This window comes from Lemur catta, chromosome 1 (genome assembly GCF_020740605.2).
Source record: "Lemur catta isolate mLemCat1 chromosome 1, mLemCat1.pri, whole genome shotgun sequence".
Taxonomy (NCBI): Eukaryota; Metazoa; Chordata; class Mammalia; order Primates; family Lemuridae; genus Lemur; species Lemur catta.
In genome coordinates this window covers 268,098,654-268,115,645 of record NC_059128.1, presented here as the reverse complement: position 1 = coordinate 268,115,645, position 16,992 = coordinate 268,098,654, and positions in this window count along the sequence as shown.

The window sequence follows — 16,992 nt, the reverse complement described above, 5'->3', positions numbered from 1 at the left end:
CTTAAGTGACACTGTGAGTCCCATGGGAAGGGCTGGTGATCAATAGTCCTCTTACAGAATGGGTAGTTAATAAATAAGAACAATAATGCAAGTTATCTCAAGAGGGTAGATTCTGGACCCATATTTGCTGGGTTTTCCACTTAGTAGCTGTGTAAACTTGGGTGAATTATTTAATGTCTTTATGCTTTAGTTCCTCATCTGTGAAACAGAAAACACTAGACATATCTCATAGGGTAGAAATGAGGGGCAAAAGAATTAATATTTGTAAGGAATTTAGAATAGTACTAGGTAATGTTAAGTACTGGTTAAGTGTTAAATACATCATGTGGATACTGAAAAATTAATTATAATACTTTATTTTAATTATACTTTCTAATTGCATCCTAGGAAATTCTTGACAACTGTAATGTACTTAGCTATAAACAAAGACACATAATTTATTTGGTCTAAGTTCACATGAAACCAAGACTTCTGTTAGTGATTATAAAACCTGTAAGTTAATTGTATTTCCCAAGGTTTCATACTTTTACTTGGTCTTTATTATAAACATTACACAAAATTAATTCACATAGAATATGTGCTCTTTTGTGAAATACCCAGACTAGGTAAATCCATAGATACAGAACGCAGATGGGTGATTGCCAGAGGCTGGGGGGAGGGAAAATAGAAGTGATTGTTGAATCTTTTGGAAAGATGAATATATTTGGGAATTAGAGAGGTGGTGGTTGTACAACACTGTGAATGTACTAATGTCACTGCACTGTACAATTTAAAATGGTTGATTTTATATCATATGAATTTCATCTCAATAAAGAGTTAATTACAATGTTTTTACATTGTTTCTTTCATAATACTATTACTAGCCTTAAATAACAAATTACAAACATAAGCTTACCTGTAGAAGAAAAAGTTTCATTTACCTTAAATGAAGCTGATGACCCCAAAATTAATTAATCTAGCCCAGATCTCTCCTTTCCACTTTCTGTATATTTAGTTAACTGCCTAGAAAATATCTCCTCTTGAACCTCTCCAAGCAAACTCCCACTCAACATACCCAAACTTGAATTTATGACGTTCTTCCTAATCTTGTACATTAGGTATTGTTTTTTCATGCCCCAAAATGACATCTGTATCCTTCTAATTTTGCAATTACTTTTAGAAACATGGAATCATCCTTGATAACTCCATCTTCCTCATACCTCTTGCCAATCTATCTCCAACCCTGAGATTTTATTTCTAACTATACCTGGACTCTATCTACTTGTGGCTCACCTGGATGACTCTAATAATTTCCTAACTGGTCTCCCCAGATTGATCCTTCCCACATCAAATGCTCCTGTGTGCTCCAACATGTATCCACATGATTCATTCCAAGCACTGAATCCAAAGTTGTCTTTTTAATGTGAAAATTACTCTGTTTGTACAAAATTTTCAAATGCTTTCAGTTCATTTTATCTTGGTCTCCAAATCCATGACCTCATCCAAAATTTGATGTAATACTTTTCTTTGATCTGGTAACGTGAAGAATATGATTCCTTTTCTCAGTTGCCCAAATGCATCAGGATCTCTCCAGCCACAGAGACTTTACATGAAATGCTCCCCACCCTATTAGTTATGGATTGAATTGTATCCCTGCAAAAGATATGTTGAAATTCTAACCATCAGTACCTGTGAATGTGGACTTATTTGGAAATAGGGTCTTTGCAGACATAATCAGGTTAAGATGAAGTCATTAGAATGGGCCTTAATCTAACAAGACTGTTGTCCATATAAGAAGGGGAAGCTTCCACACAGAGACACATACTCAGAGAAAGGAGATGATTAGAGACACCATTTCATGACAAAGACAGAGACTGGATTATGATTCCAGAGCCAAGGAACACTGGACCCTACAAGAGGCCAAGGATCCTCCCTGAGAAGCTTCAAAGGGAGCACAGCCCTACAACACATTGAGGACCCTTCAGAACTGTGAAGGAATAGATTTCTGTTGTTTTAGGTCAGCCAGTTTGCAGTCCTTGGTTACAGCAGTCCTTGGAATGTAAAACACCTTTTTAGCCTCTTCTTTTCATCCCTCAGATCCCAATTCAATCATCACAGGACATTTTCCATTTACATATATGAGTAGTTCCAATCCTCTTGTTAGGAACATTCATAGAACCTTTTATTTGCCTTCTAACACTTACGAAGATTTTACTTTTATATTTGTGTGATTTTCATCTAATATTTACTATCCAGCTCCTGTTCCACTGTCTTGTAAGGATTTTTGCTGGTTTTTTCTCCTCATTGTATCCCAACACCTACATAATGGCTATCATATAGTAACATCTGCCTAAATAAAAAAATCAATAATTTATTGTTAAATGCTTCAATTATGGGAATTAGGTGAGATTTAAATGAGAAAATATACACAAAAGCAGCTAGTAAATATATATGTAAATATATTGGCTATCATTATTTTAATTTATGATTAAATCTCTCTGATATTCATGAAGCCATGTGTTAGATTTTAGAAGCAATAGTGAAGAGATTACATGATGAGATGGGTAGCAACATAATCCCTTTATATTTCTGAGCCTCATGACTTAATCTGCTTGCTATATTGATTTGAAGCTGCAACGTATTATTGAAACAAGGAGAGAAAAATATTAGATCTGGCAGAGACCTGAGCAATCTGTCATATTTGAGAATGAAACACAGATATTTCATGTTTTGGGCATTGAAATTTCTAGTGATATCAACCTCTAGAGGAATTCAATTCTTTGATATGATATTAAAAGATACATTCTTCTTTGGGAACCCTAACATTTACCCAGGTACTTTGTCATTATTGGCAAAATCTATTTTGTTTATATAATGCATTTTAAGAAAGTAAGTAGTGCATAGGTATTTAATTAGTACATCAACAGCTAATTAAAAATATGCTCGTGATAGTTATCTGTTTCCCTTTTCTTTTCTGAGCTCATTGAAAACATGTTTAGATTTCCCCTCGCAAAGAGTTATTGCCTTCACCTTTCAAAGAAACCTCATATACTGTGCACTTACTCTGAATTGTGTTTTGGTTCATTATATTTTCTTCAATTCTTTTTGTCTAAATAGTTTAATTTTCTAGTTCTAGCAGGAAGGCATTATTATTTTATAAGAACAATACTAAAAAAATTCTAGATGATAATTAGGTTAAAATGTAGATTATTTAACTCAGTAAATGGTTTTTGTTTTTATGTGCTTTAGTGATGGGAAACTTTCAACATAATAATCATAAATCCCTTTTGGAATTTTATTTTATTTTTTGCTTTAACGAAAATCAGATAAAGTGTTTTTGCACACAAGTATGCTATATCTTCATCATTTTTTTAAACAATAAAGTTATAAGGAACATCTTAATATGTTGACACTGATTATAGAATATGCATATCAAAAGAATTCCAAGATAGTTTCCAGGTGATAAGTACTTGGTTTTGGAGATTTGAGCAAGTTGACTGTATCAGGGAGAGTGTGGTATAAATGGAGCCAAAATAAAGGTGCTACAAATGTGAGCTAACTTTGCACAGAGAGATTGTGGAGTATCCCAGTGAAGATACACTGGGATACATAACACTTTCCCCCAAATTTCCCAAACATTTTCCCAAAATGTTATAATAAAAAAGGAAAATATTTAGATACCAATGCCCTAGGTTTGAACCCTCGTTCTGCTAATATTCCATGTGTGGTCTTGAAAAAATGCACTTGCATAGTAGTATCTCTGCTTATAAAATGAAATCAGGTCAGTGTAGATCTTACAGAATGGTAGAAATATTAAGGGAGAGGGTTTACAAGAAGCAGCATTGGAAACTATGAGAAAACTAAAAATTGCAACTACTACTTTTATAGTTTATTATAATTATTTTATTGTATTCATTATCAGTATAGAACAAATAGCTATATGTGTTCTCACTCTACTGACTGTGGGTCAGCAAATATTACATCTTTGTGGACAGTCATTTACATCGCCAGATGTGACTTTGATTTCTAAAAGACTCATGTGGTGAATTATATCATATTAACATTATATTAACCAACCCCAGCAAGTGTTGTAAATATTCTACAAAGGTGCAGAGAGAATGTCACAGTGCCTGGAACAAAGTAGGTGATCCCCATCGATTTCTGCTAGTTCTGTTTCTCCTCTGTGTATTCCAAGTGAACGGTTAAATTGCCGTTCTCATTATGCAAAGAACTTAGGTAGTTTGGGGAGAAAAATGAATCTAAGTCTAAGAATTTCAGGACCTGGCAGCTTTGATCAGTCTTATAATTGCACATTTTGTAAAGCAATTAAAATGGAGAAATTACAGCCTGATATAAAGGACCTGTGTCAGAGAAAAATGTTAAGCACAATAAATATAACCATGAGTGCAAATATTAGGTCCATTGTTATAACTAACAACCTATTACTAGGTAGCACAGCCCAGGAAACCTATTGCTCTAAATATTCACAGCTGCCTTGGGCCCTGGAATGTCCCTATTATGATAAGAATTAATACATAATGCATATACACACTACTGAATACTGAACACCAAGTGAATTTCTATGAAGAATGTGTTTACCATACCAAGGAGTTACAGGCCATCACTGCTTAATTTTTCCTGAATACGTGTTGGCAAATATCCACTCACTAACCCACAACCGTATGTATCATTTAAGTTTGTTTAAAATCAAATGGAAATGTGATTAGCATTCACTTTTAGATTATAAGAGTATCCCTCATAAGATTAGCTCAGACAATCAACATTTGCAACTGCATGCATCAAATGCTTGCAAAGAGTATGGTGAAGAGGTTAATAATATCTTGATGTTTCAACATTTTAAAAAGTTGGGGAACATTTATATCTAATTCAGTCTCTATGTAAGGCATCAGTAATTCATTTTCAGGGAGATTACTCTCTTGGGTATTTCATATAAATAATGCCACCTTTAATGACTGACATTTGTTAGAGTTTGACCAATTTGCTGTTTGTTCCCAAGACACAAAAGAGTGCTAAAAAATGTATTCATGAGTTTTTGTGGAATTTATAGACAACCATGAATCAAATAAAAACAGAGATAAATTCTAAGAAGTGCATTATTAGGCAATTTCATCACTGTGCAAATATAGAGTATACTTACATAAACCTAGGTGGTATAGCCTACTACACGCGTAAGCTATTTGGTAAAGGCTACTCCTCCCAGGCTACAAAGCTCCACAGTATATTACTATACTGAATTGTAACACAATAGTAAGTATTTGTTTACCTAAACATAGGAAAGGTAGAGTAAAATTATAGTATAAAAGATAAAAAATGGTACACCTGTATAGGGGACTTACCATCAGTGCAGCTTGCAGGACTGGAAGTTGCTCTGGATGAGTCAGTGAGTGGGTGGCGAGTGAATGAGAAGGCCTAGAACATTACTGTACACCACTGTAGGCTTTATAATCACTGTACACTTGAGTTACACTAAATTTATAAAAATATTTTTCTTTCTTCAATAATGAATTAATACAAGCTTACTATAACTTTTTTACTTTATAAACTTTTTAATCTTTCAAAATTTTTGACTGTTTTTTTTTTTTTTTTTGAGACAGAGTCTCACTCTGTTTCCCGGGCTAGAGTGAGTGCTGTGGCATCAGCCTAGCTCACAGCAACCTCAAACTCCTGGGCTCAAGCGATCCTCCTGCCTCAGCCTCCCGAGTAGCTGGGACTACAGGCATGCGCCACCATGCCCGGCTAATTTTTTCTATATATATTTTTAGTTGTCCAGATAATTTCTTTCTATTTTTAGTAGAGACGGGGTCTCGCTCTTGCTCAGGCTGGTCTCAAATTCCTGAGCTCAAATGATCCACCCGCCTCGGCCTCCCAGAGGGCTAGGATTACAGGCGTGAGCCACCGCATCCGTTCGACTGTTTTTTTTTTTTTTTTTTTTTTGATAACAGCTTAAAACACAAACACATTTTACAGTGGCACAAAAATATTTTCTGTATATCCATACTCGGTAAGCTTTGTCCTATTTTTGAAATTTTCTACTTTTTAAGCTTTTTTATTAAAACTAAGACACAAACACACACATTAGCCCAGGCCTTCACAGGGACAGGGTCATTAGTACCACTGTCTTCCACCTCCATATCTGGTCCTACCGTGAGGTCTTCAGGGACACATGGAGCTGGTGTCACCTGTGATAACAATGCCTTCTTCTGGAACACCTCCTGAAAGGACTGTCTAAAGCTGCTTTACAGTTAATTTATTTTTTTATAAGTAGCAACACTCTAAAGTAATGATTAAAAAGTATAGTATAGTAAACGTGTAAACCAGTAACATAGCTGTTTATTATCATTACCAAGTATTATATAGTGTACATAATTGCATGTGCTATACTTTTATGCAACTGGCAGCACAGTAAGTATGTTTATACCAGCATCACTATAAGCATCTGAGTAATGTGGTGCACTGTGACTTTACAATGGCTGAGACATCAAAAGGCTGTAAGAATTTTTCAGCTCCATTATAATCTCATGAGACCACGGTTGTATATGCGATTTGTCATTGACTAAAACATTGCTGTGAGACACATGAACGTACTAAGTATTTGGATATATTTGCTTGAAAATTACTAGACATTTAAACTTTAAAGAAATGTATATGCACTGTTTTTATTCAATTACGAAGTAAAATAACTGGTCATTTATTTGCCTCTCCTTTTACATTTTTCGTAACATTTCACCCAGCCATTTTTTCAATTGATACTTATATTATCTTAATTATTCTCTTTTTTGATTATTGCATTTCTGAAGACCATTATCTATAATCCAAACAAATAATTATATTGCTCTTTTGAATATATGATCTAAACTAAAACTTTCTAATTATGTTACTCCTATAGTACAAAGTGGCAAAAAAGCAGGCCATTTAATAATCTCCAAAGTGAATGAAGAGCCACACGGTGGTTAAAATTGAGCATTCCTATGTAATACACCCACGTGATAACCAAATAATAATAATTAAAAAAAATTGAACTCTTTCTTGGAGACGTCTAAAATGCAATTATTTTCAGTTACTCAGATATCTTCCTAGGGACTCTGTATTCGTTGTCTAATACATTACTTCCAAATATACTTCATTTATTATATTTTACTAACAATTGAGTTATAATTATTAACTCCGTGATAGATCCATGTATCAGTGTTTTTTTGTACCAACAAAAAAAGATGTATAAGTAAAAACTCACAAATTACCAATTGAAAGCTTCCATTATGCTTGTTCTATAACCTAATTAACCAAATAATTGTTGGCTTTATAATAACTAGAGAATACAAAACTAATTTGATTTAAATGGAATCCAAAATGAGAGATATAGTGCAGCTCTATCTCTGGGCACTCTGCTCATTTTGAAGAGCTGATTTAGAAGTAAGTTTCCTCTCTATAAATTATAGTAAAGCACAGTAATGCCATTTTTATTTGAAAGTTTGGGCACAATATTAAAAATTCAAATGCTATTTTGTTAAAAAATGGCTATTCTCTTTAGAACAGGAGGATATCAAAATCAAACTTAGAGAGTATTTAGCAAAGGAAACCCTCTCAGTGTGATTTTTTGGTTTGTTTTTTCTTTTTTTTGTATTTTCACTTAAATTTAAACCAGACATAAGAGAATTGCTTAATGTCCTTTAATGATTCATCAGGTGAACGATGCAAACCCAACCCCTCATCCTGCCCACAAGGCCCCGTGGCCGCTGGCCTGTTCTTGACTTTTCCTCGTCTCAGGCCACAGCTTCCCCAGACTCACTGAGTCCACTCATCCTGGCCTTTTCATTCCCAGAGCATGCTAAGCTTGTCCCGCCATAGGGACTTTGCACGTTTTAATTCATCTTCCCCTAAATCATCTTGCAATTCAGTTAGCAGCTCACGTGTCAGCTCCCTCAAATCATCTTTTTGTTCTTGTCTCAATTCAAATGTTAGCTCCTCAAAAAGACGTCCTGTAGCCTCTAAACTCAGGTCGCATCCATGACCTTGTTGTTTTTTACCTTTTTGGTAGGATGTATATCACTACTGGGTGTTTTATGCATTTGCTAGGGCTGCTGTAACAAAATACCACAGATGGGTTGACTTAAATAAAAGAAATATATTCCCTCACAGTTCTGGATGCTAGAAGTTCAAGATCAACATCCCAGCAGAGTTTGTTTCTCCTGAGGCTTCTCTCCTCCACTTGTAGATGGCCACTTCCTTGTTGCCTCTTCACATGGTTGTTCTTCTGTCCTGGGTACCCCCTGATGTCTCCTTGTGGATCTAAATTTCCTTTTCTTATAAGGATAACAGTCAGATTGAATTAGGACCCATCCTAATGGCTTCATTTTAACTTAATCACCTCTTTGAAAGTCCTGTCTCCAAAAGCAGCACATTTTAAAGTACTGGGGTTTAGGATTTCGACATACGAATGGTGGGGGGAGTGTTTACAGTTTAGCCAATTATAAGTCTTATTTACTTTCTCTTTTTACTATCTACCTACTATGTGCCCTCACTATAACAAGAGCTCTATGAGGGCAGGGGAATGACTAACTTATTTGTTTTTATTTATGAATATTACAGAGGCACAAATATTTTGGTTACATGAATTGCTTTTGTACAGTTTGAGTAAAAGTTGTAAGTGTGCCTGTCACTCATATAGTGTCCATTGTACCTGGAAGGTATAAATTTATCAATCTCCTCCTCCTCCCTCCCACCTGCTTGATTTCCATTGAGTTTTACTTCCATACGTGCACGAGTGTTGATCAATTAGTTCTAATTTAGTAGTGAATACGTGTGGTGTTTGTTTTTCCATTCTTGTGATCCTTCACTTAGAAGAATGATCTCCAGCTCCATCCAGGTTGTTACAAAGATATTAGTTCACTATTTTTTTGGCTGAATAATACTCCACGGTATACATATACCAAATCATATTAATCCACTCATGTATTGATGGGTACTTGGGTTGATTCCATATCTTTGTGACTGTGAATTGTGCTTCAATAAACATTCAAGTGCAAGCGTCTTTTTGATGACATGACTTCTTTTCCTTTGGGTAAATACCCAATAGTGGGATTGCTGGATCAAATGGTAGGTCTACTTTTAGTTCTTTGAGATATCCCCGTACTACTTTTCATAGGAATGCCTGACCTATTTATTGCTCTCCCTTTAAGTAAAAGAGTTAATTGCCATAGTTGGCTATAGTTGGTAATATGAATACTTTTGGAATACCTGAATGAATTGTTTCAGTGAATAAATATTGACCTCTAATGTTGAGTGGAAACTTTTCAGTAGAATAAATTATATGTACTTATTGTGTAGTGAGTCAATAGGGAAATAGATAAATTTTCTTCTAAAATATTTGTGAAATTGTTCAGAGTCAAAAATAAAAATAGATTTATATTAATAGATTTTACTTTGAAAATGTTACCCATAAAATTATCATACAAAATATTTAGGAAAGTTCAAGAATTTCCCTTAAGAAGAAAGAATATTCCTCAAGAATACAGCTAAATAACTTGCATACAAAACACAAAGTCATGTGCTTAGCCAACTTTCTCTCTTTAAAGATATATGGGATGCTAAGGTGCTAAAATGACCCAGAATCAAGGAGAATTTTTTCATGGAATGCAGGTGGTAAAATGTGGAACTTAAAATAGCATTTTGAAGGAATGAGGAAAAAATCAAAGGCAGGTTATATAATAGTAAAATGCAGATTGTGAAAACAGCTTGCCAAATCAGAGCAAAATAGAAAAGCCAGGAAATAGATAATGAAAACTAGAAGGTGAGAGTCTTGTAGCTGACAGTTAACATTTAATTTGAGTTAGAACAAATAGGGCTTTTCTAAAAGGGAAATGATGATCAATATGGTCAATATATGATGATTCAACTTTAAAGCAAGAAAGCAAGGATTCTTGCTTTTGTAAGGTGCTAAGGTTATACCCAGGCTGAGGCTGTTATAACAGTTGACATATCATTACCAATTGGAGAATTGGAAGTAAAGAATTAGCCCACTTTTCTACTGTAAACCTTGGAAATTGGCTAAAGGGCTAAGTGTGCTACCACTCTTAGTATGGGAGAAGCTGGAGATAGGTCATGATTTAGAGCAAGAACTACTGATTTTCTTTATTCTTGTGCAATATCTTCATGCAATGGAAAGCAATATGAAGTAGAACTGAGAATTGAAATATATACAAGTGAATAAAGAGAGAAGGTAGAGCACAGATGTAAACTGTGGAGTCATTAGGGCAGAAAAATCTCCTCATCAAGAACAGAATAGACATAAAAGAGCAAAATACCTAATCCAGCTGGAAGGATGACAACATGCAGAACAAAATATATGATTTTCAAGAGAATGATACAAAGGAGAACTAGAAATGAATTGTATCTCAATTGAGCTCCTAGAAACTATTTACAGAATGGAGAAAGTAGTTGCCTTCACTAGGGAGAAAGGATTTCATGCTTTTTTCATCATTTTGTGCTTTGGGTAATAGATGGGAGGTATGGCTGTTTGCTCTACATTCCAGTTGCATTCAACTCAATTAAAGGAAGACAGTCTACATTTTAAATAAGTGACTGATGGTGTACTGTGAGTATAATCTGTATCATAAAACATACAAATTTGAATTCGCCTCCCCATCCCTGTGACTGCCCTTATTGCCAGGCTCTGAAACTCACTCTTATCTGAAATATTCAGTATTAGTCATTGCCCAGGATATAGCTGGAGGAATGCCCAGAGAACCTGTTGCACCTTGCATTCCAAGCTGCAGTGTGGCTATCTTCCATTCAACATTTTAAGATACAGATTTTGAGGACAGTTAACCTATAAAATAAGTTTACTGACAAGAGAGACCCTGGCAGAGCACATCCCCAGAAAAGAGACCCTGGAGAAGTGTTATTGAAGAGAGGTGGGTGAAAGGAGAAAAGAAAAAAATAAAACTTCAGCTACATCATGACAATTTGTTTGATTCTTTCTCCAATTTCTTATCACCAAAACTAAAATAACAACAAAGCAATAATGATATATGAAAGTATCTCTAATAATAAGTTTAGATCAGTCGTTCTATATTTTTATTTCTGTGCAGAAGTAGCATAACAATGAGGATGCATTACTGGTACTTCTATTTTTACAAGGAGCTGTGCAAAATGATGCATTTTTTTTTTTTGTTAGACACTTGTCCTCCAGTATTTCACAATTTTGTAGGTTGAAGAAATTTCACACATCAGAAGAACCCACCTAACTCCAGTGAACATGAAAACAAACTTCTTCTGGCAGGACTTTGACCTTTCTAACTAAACTTGCCACCTCCTCTTCCCTTTTGGATCTCTGAGCTAAACTTCTATTTTTCTCTCCCTATTTTCATCTTCTACTATGAGAAAATAAGGTGAAAAGTAAACCCTGAATCCCAGGACACACTGGAAATTCATTCTATTCTGTTTCCTTTTGGCCATAAGATCTCCCCGCTCACTTTCAGGAATAAACAGTTTCAGAAAGCAATCTTTTTAGTTTTAATAGCATGTGGCATTTACAGTCTCTGAAGTCCACACTTCTCTTTAAAGTTTTCTTCTTCAATAACCTGGGGTTTCTAGATATTGTCATTTTATGCTCTAAGCACTGTTTTTCTTCTATATTGCTCCTTGGTTTTCTTTTCTTTTTTTTTCTTAACCAGATATATTTAGACCTATTTTGTGCCAATTATTGCTACAAAATAAAACATCACAAATATCTCAAAGCTGTTGCTTAGCATACAAATTATCTATATTTATTAATAATATTTTTTCACTTACCCGGACATATATTTGATGTATGTTACCACAATTCACACATGAATTTTCCTTCATACAGTGCATAGAAGATAGAACATTATTTTGGAGCAGGTATAGTTTAGTTTTTCCTCTCAATTCAAAATGTACAATATTACCAAAAGAAGTTATTTTGGTGAAATAAATTACCTAGATAATCTGACTGTGAATGTGAGAACATGAATAAAAATATAATTATATGTATTTGACATCCTTGAGAACAATACTGTTTTCAGAACTCATATAGTAATATAATTCTCTTGTCAAAGGCATACTGCTCCCAACTGCCTTTCAATTATGCTTTTATGTGGCAGTGAATGTTCTCAATTATTTTCTCTGATAAGTAAATATGCAGGAATGTTATTCTGAAGATAAAAATATAAATTAAAAAAATTGTTTCTAATCAGTTGGTTTCCTAAATTCACTTCATTACTTGAAAAAAATTACATTTATTTATTATCCTTTGATATTGTGATTCTTTGCTATTCTGGGAATATAGCTATTGTTTTAGACCTGGATTATGTATATGATGGTACAGTTGTAATCACAATATTTCTGGTCATAAAGGGATAATAATCAGAAAGTAACTTTAAAAATTCAGTAATTCCTACCTTGAAAAACTATTTTCTAGGTCACAATTTTAGCTATTTATGTATTGTACTAGTCTTCTAATAAAGAACAGAGGTAAACTGTAGTCATTTTCTCATACGTTGACATCATAAAATTCAAAGTTCTCTCCATTCCTTTTATCAATATCTCTGAAAGGTACTGACATGAGGTATATTGTTTAAAACATTTCTTTAAAAAAATTAGACAGGTTTAAATCAATCCCACCTGCCATGGAGGAGCCTGGTTCTTCAATTGTTTTTCTCTTCTTAAAGCCCAATAGTGATAATCTCTCTTCTCTCTCTCTATCTCTCTCTCTCCCCTTTCCTCTCTTTGTCTCTTTCTCTTTCTCTCCTCCATCTCCGTATGTTTAAACCCACTACTTTACATTTTCTGTGAGAACCTACTGTTCTTAATTATAAGGAGCTGAGTTATACATAAACTTAAAGTATCTAGGACTTAGTTTTGTAAAAAAATTAACTAGTTTTGTCCTTTATAGTATGTAGAAGTTCATGGGAGTTTTTTATAGGGGGCAATAACATTTTTTTTAAAGATGCAAAAGTGAGCCAAGTAAATGTTAAAAAAGAAGATAGCAATTTTGAATGAATTTTATTTAAGTTCAACAACCAGTCAAGAGAAAAGAAAATAAATGTCACCAAGATATATATATTTATATATATAAGAATTGAGAAATCTAGAGAAACTATAGTGGTGGGGTAAAATGTAAATCACGTATGCAAACATTCTTATAAATTTAAAGCAGGGTTTGTTTTTCTTATTCTATTTAAATCCAAAGACTGCATTATTTTATTTCCTAAAACAAGAGATGAACATTAAGAATCTTCTGGTACCAGCCTTAAGGATGGCCACAGGTGGGTTTTTTCAAAACCTATAGGCCGCTTTTAGTTTTGAAAGTGATGGATTTCTAGAATGAGCAAGGTTTCAGGTTTTTCTGAGAGACTATTAGTTTCTTGTAGGCAGGTCACTAATATTTTTATTTAAGTCATAGCAAATTACCACTGTGCTTTAATATTTTCAACCTGCTTCTACTCTTGCCCCCCACCATTGTACTCCCCATATCACAACAAAATCATCTTTAAAAATGAAATGAGTATTACATCATCTTTCTACTTAAAACATTCTAATGGTATTTTATTTCACATAGAATGAACTTGAAATTCCTTAACGTGGCATATAAATCACTATTTTCTTCCCCAACTCATCTCACTCACATCCTTCTCTCCAGAGGCCCTTCTGCAATATTCCAAGTATTATAGTATTCTTCCCCTCCTTAATTATTCTACATTTGCTGTTGCCTCAGGGCTTTGTCACCAGCCATGTTACCACTTGGAATGTTTTCCCACCAAATAACTTTTTAGCTGGTTTCTTCTTTTTGTGAAGTTTTGGTTCAAATGTTACTTCCTTGACGTGCCATCAGCATTGGAGTGAGAGGGTCAACTCAGTCTTTATAATATTAATTGATTTTAGTTGCTTCATGACACTTTTCCATTCTGCAAAGCTAGATTGTTTATTTCTCTATATGCCAATAAATAAATAAATCGAAACAACAGAAATGTCAGCTCTATGAGAAAATGTGTCTTATCTGTTATAATTAAAATATTTAATCTCAGCACCTAGAAAAGTTCCCGGCACATTTTGTGAATGAAGAAATGAATGGACAAGAGCAAAGCAGGTACTCAAAAATTATTTGCTAAAAAGAGTCAACTAAAAAATATTCCTAAGACTTTTCAGCTTCCACTCTACCACTAATTGCTTGATAAATGGATCGTCCTACATAGCTTGGCTTTCCAATGCTGTGTGATTCTATCAGCCAGTCAGTCATTCTGAGAGTCAACCAACATTTTTGAAGACATTTAGGTGCCAGGCTGGGGATATAGCAAGTGAACAAGGCAAGAGTTGTGTGAATCCCTGCCTTAGGGAGCTTACATTCTAGTATGAAATCAAACAAAACATATGAAAAAATAAAAGCACAATGATGTCAGAAAGTAGAGTCATGCAGGGATAGGTCAGTGACTCTGAGATTTAAGTTTCATGTGAAGCCACGGTAGGGTTGAAAACAGAAAAGTACAAATACCCAGTTACACTTTAGAAAGATCATACTAAGCCCTCATCTACATGGTTTTACTATTATGCTGCCATAGTGAATACGTATCTCTTCATCAAAAATGTAAGAATTCATTGACTTGAAAATCACGTTGGATTTGCTTTGATTTTCAAAATTTTACAATTTTATACCTATTTCTTAAAAATGTTCTGACTATTCATTGTTCTCAGGTGAGTCTGCCTAATGTCCACTTCCACTTTTGTCTGTAGTACACTAATTATAGCACATTTTAAACATTTTTATATCTTAAGAATATTCCAAATATACTATAGATACAGATAGAATTGAAGTAAAAGCCCAGTTGATACATACTGATATAGCTAAATAAAAACCCAGTTGATAAATATTGACTGAAATAATTATATCATGAAAACAAAAGAACAAAATATCCTATACTTTTGAATTTTAATTTTAATTCAGTGAATTCTATAGGTGTCTAAGTTTAATTTACACTTGGAAAAGGAAGTGGAAGATTAACACACTTCAAATAAGAGAATCTTCACAAATTTAGTCATTTGGAGAATTGTGTTGCTTCTTTAAAATTGACTCTACAGTGATAAAAAACCTGTAAGCCTAATATTTCAATATTAAGACTTGAACTAAACTTAATATTTAGAAGTAAAACTTGAAATAAGTCAGTCACTTTTATTTTTTATTTTTAGAAATATTTTTATTAAAGTGTGATATCCTAGCATAAAAAGAAAGGAATCAGGACATTGTCATAGGTGTGCTTTCATATAACCATGTATGTGTCTATGCATTTCATGTCAGAGAATGCTCAGCAAAGAACACAGCTGGAGAGGAGGGGCCAGGAACTTGGGAACATCTCAGGAAGGGGCAGGGTTGTTGGGTATTGATTGTTCATGGTGACAATCTATTAACACTTCAGAATCTATAAACTTTATGGCATCTGCTTTGCTTTTTTAAAAGCCTTTTTTGTGGTCAGGAACTTCCTCTCTCAGGATAATATCATTTTGTATTGTTATGGCAATGCATGTACATGGTTCTCCCTTGTCTACCACTGACCTTATACAGGGGCTGTAATAAATGAAGCTGGGCAGAAGTAAAAGCTGGTGGATAGTTGGGGGACTTAGAGTCCCTGAGAACAATTGTTTTCTTTAGAAGAACCATGAGGTATTCCTCAGTTGTACAACAATTGTTCATAAAGTAAAGTTATCTGTGGGTTACCAGGGCATCCACCTGAAGCCTCTTGGAATATATATATATATATAATGGAATATATAATGTTCCCTAAAATATTAACTTCCTACTTGGAGGTCCTTTGTATTCAAGCTTGGTGTGTAGCTTAAATTCCAAGAGGCAGTACAATACATTCTATTTTCGAGGAGGAAGAGACCCAGACATTGTCTCCACAGGTAGCAATACTGGCCAAAAGAAAACTACAATGAATTATTTTCTTCAAACACAACTTCCATCTGTCAGATAATAAAGCAGTGCTGCTCTGGTTAAAACAGACAGTAGGACTTGAGGAGCGTTGGCATGGTCATTGGGATTTCTCTCTAACCCTAGTTAATCCTGGGCAGAAACACACAGGTGATCTAGTTTGAAAATAATTAATCTAAAATTTCCTAATACTTGTGATTTCTGAGTATGAGCACCAGAGCCCACTTGGCAAATCAGTTTTTAACAATGGGATTTCTTACATCACCTTATGGCTAAATAGTCAATTGACTGAGCTATTGTGGATTTTTCTGGATGACTGAGAATGGAAAATACCTAGGTGAACCGTAGATAGAGTTGATCTCAAGAACCATGTGGGTAAATTCAAATCTAAAGAGCAGATTTAGGGGCTTTATTACAAGTGGCTAAGGAGTTAGAAGATATGTACAAAAAGAAGACTTTTATTTTAGAATATACCTTCCTCAGGGTAGACAGGATCTAGCATCACCCAGAATCTTCCTCATATTTAATAGAATATGTTCAGGATTAAACACAAACACAAAATATGGCAAGTATATAACACAGGTACAGACATATAGCATTCAGATGCTATATAAATTAATCAAATAAAACAAATGTGGATGTTGTGACTATGGAGGGATAAGATATATATAATTGTTCCAGGTATTAGTGGTGAGAAACAATTTTAAAAGTCTTTGGAATTAATTTTGAAATAAATGCATTAGCTTTTATGTGATTCATAATTTTTTCCCTTTTTAGAGGAAAAGTTATTTCAGATGTATGTTTAGGTATCACACTGATCTGTTGTGTGTCATTCATTTGCTGGGTAGTGTAATATTGCTATGCCATTCAAAAGACTCAAGTATTCCTTAGCCACATACATGTAACTGACTCTAAAGAATGTCTGTTAAGATTGAACTTTCTCCTATTGATCCTTTGTTCTTCTTTTTTTTCCTAATATCTACAAACAGCCTATTGTCAAAGAGAGACATAACTTTATTTTCTGGTAGAGAATTTTCCCATTTTTATTTGAG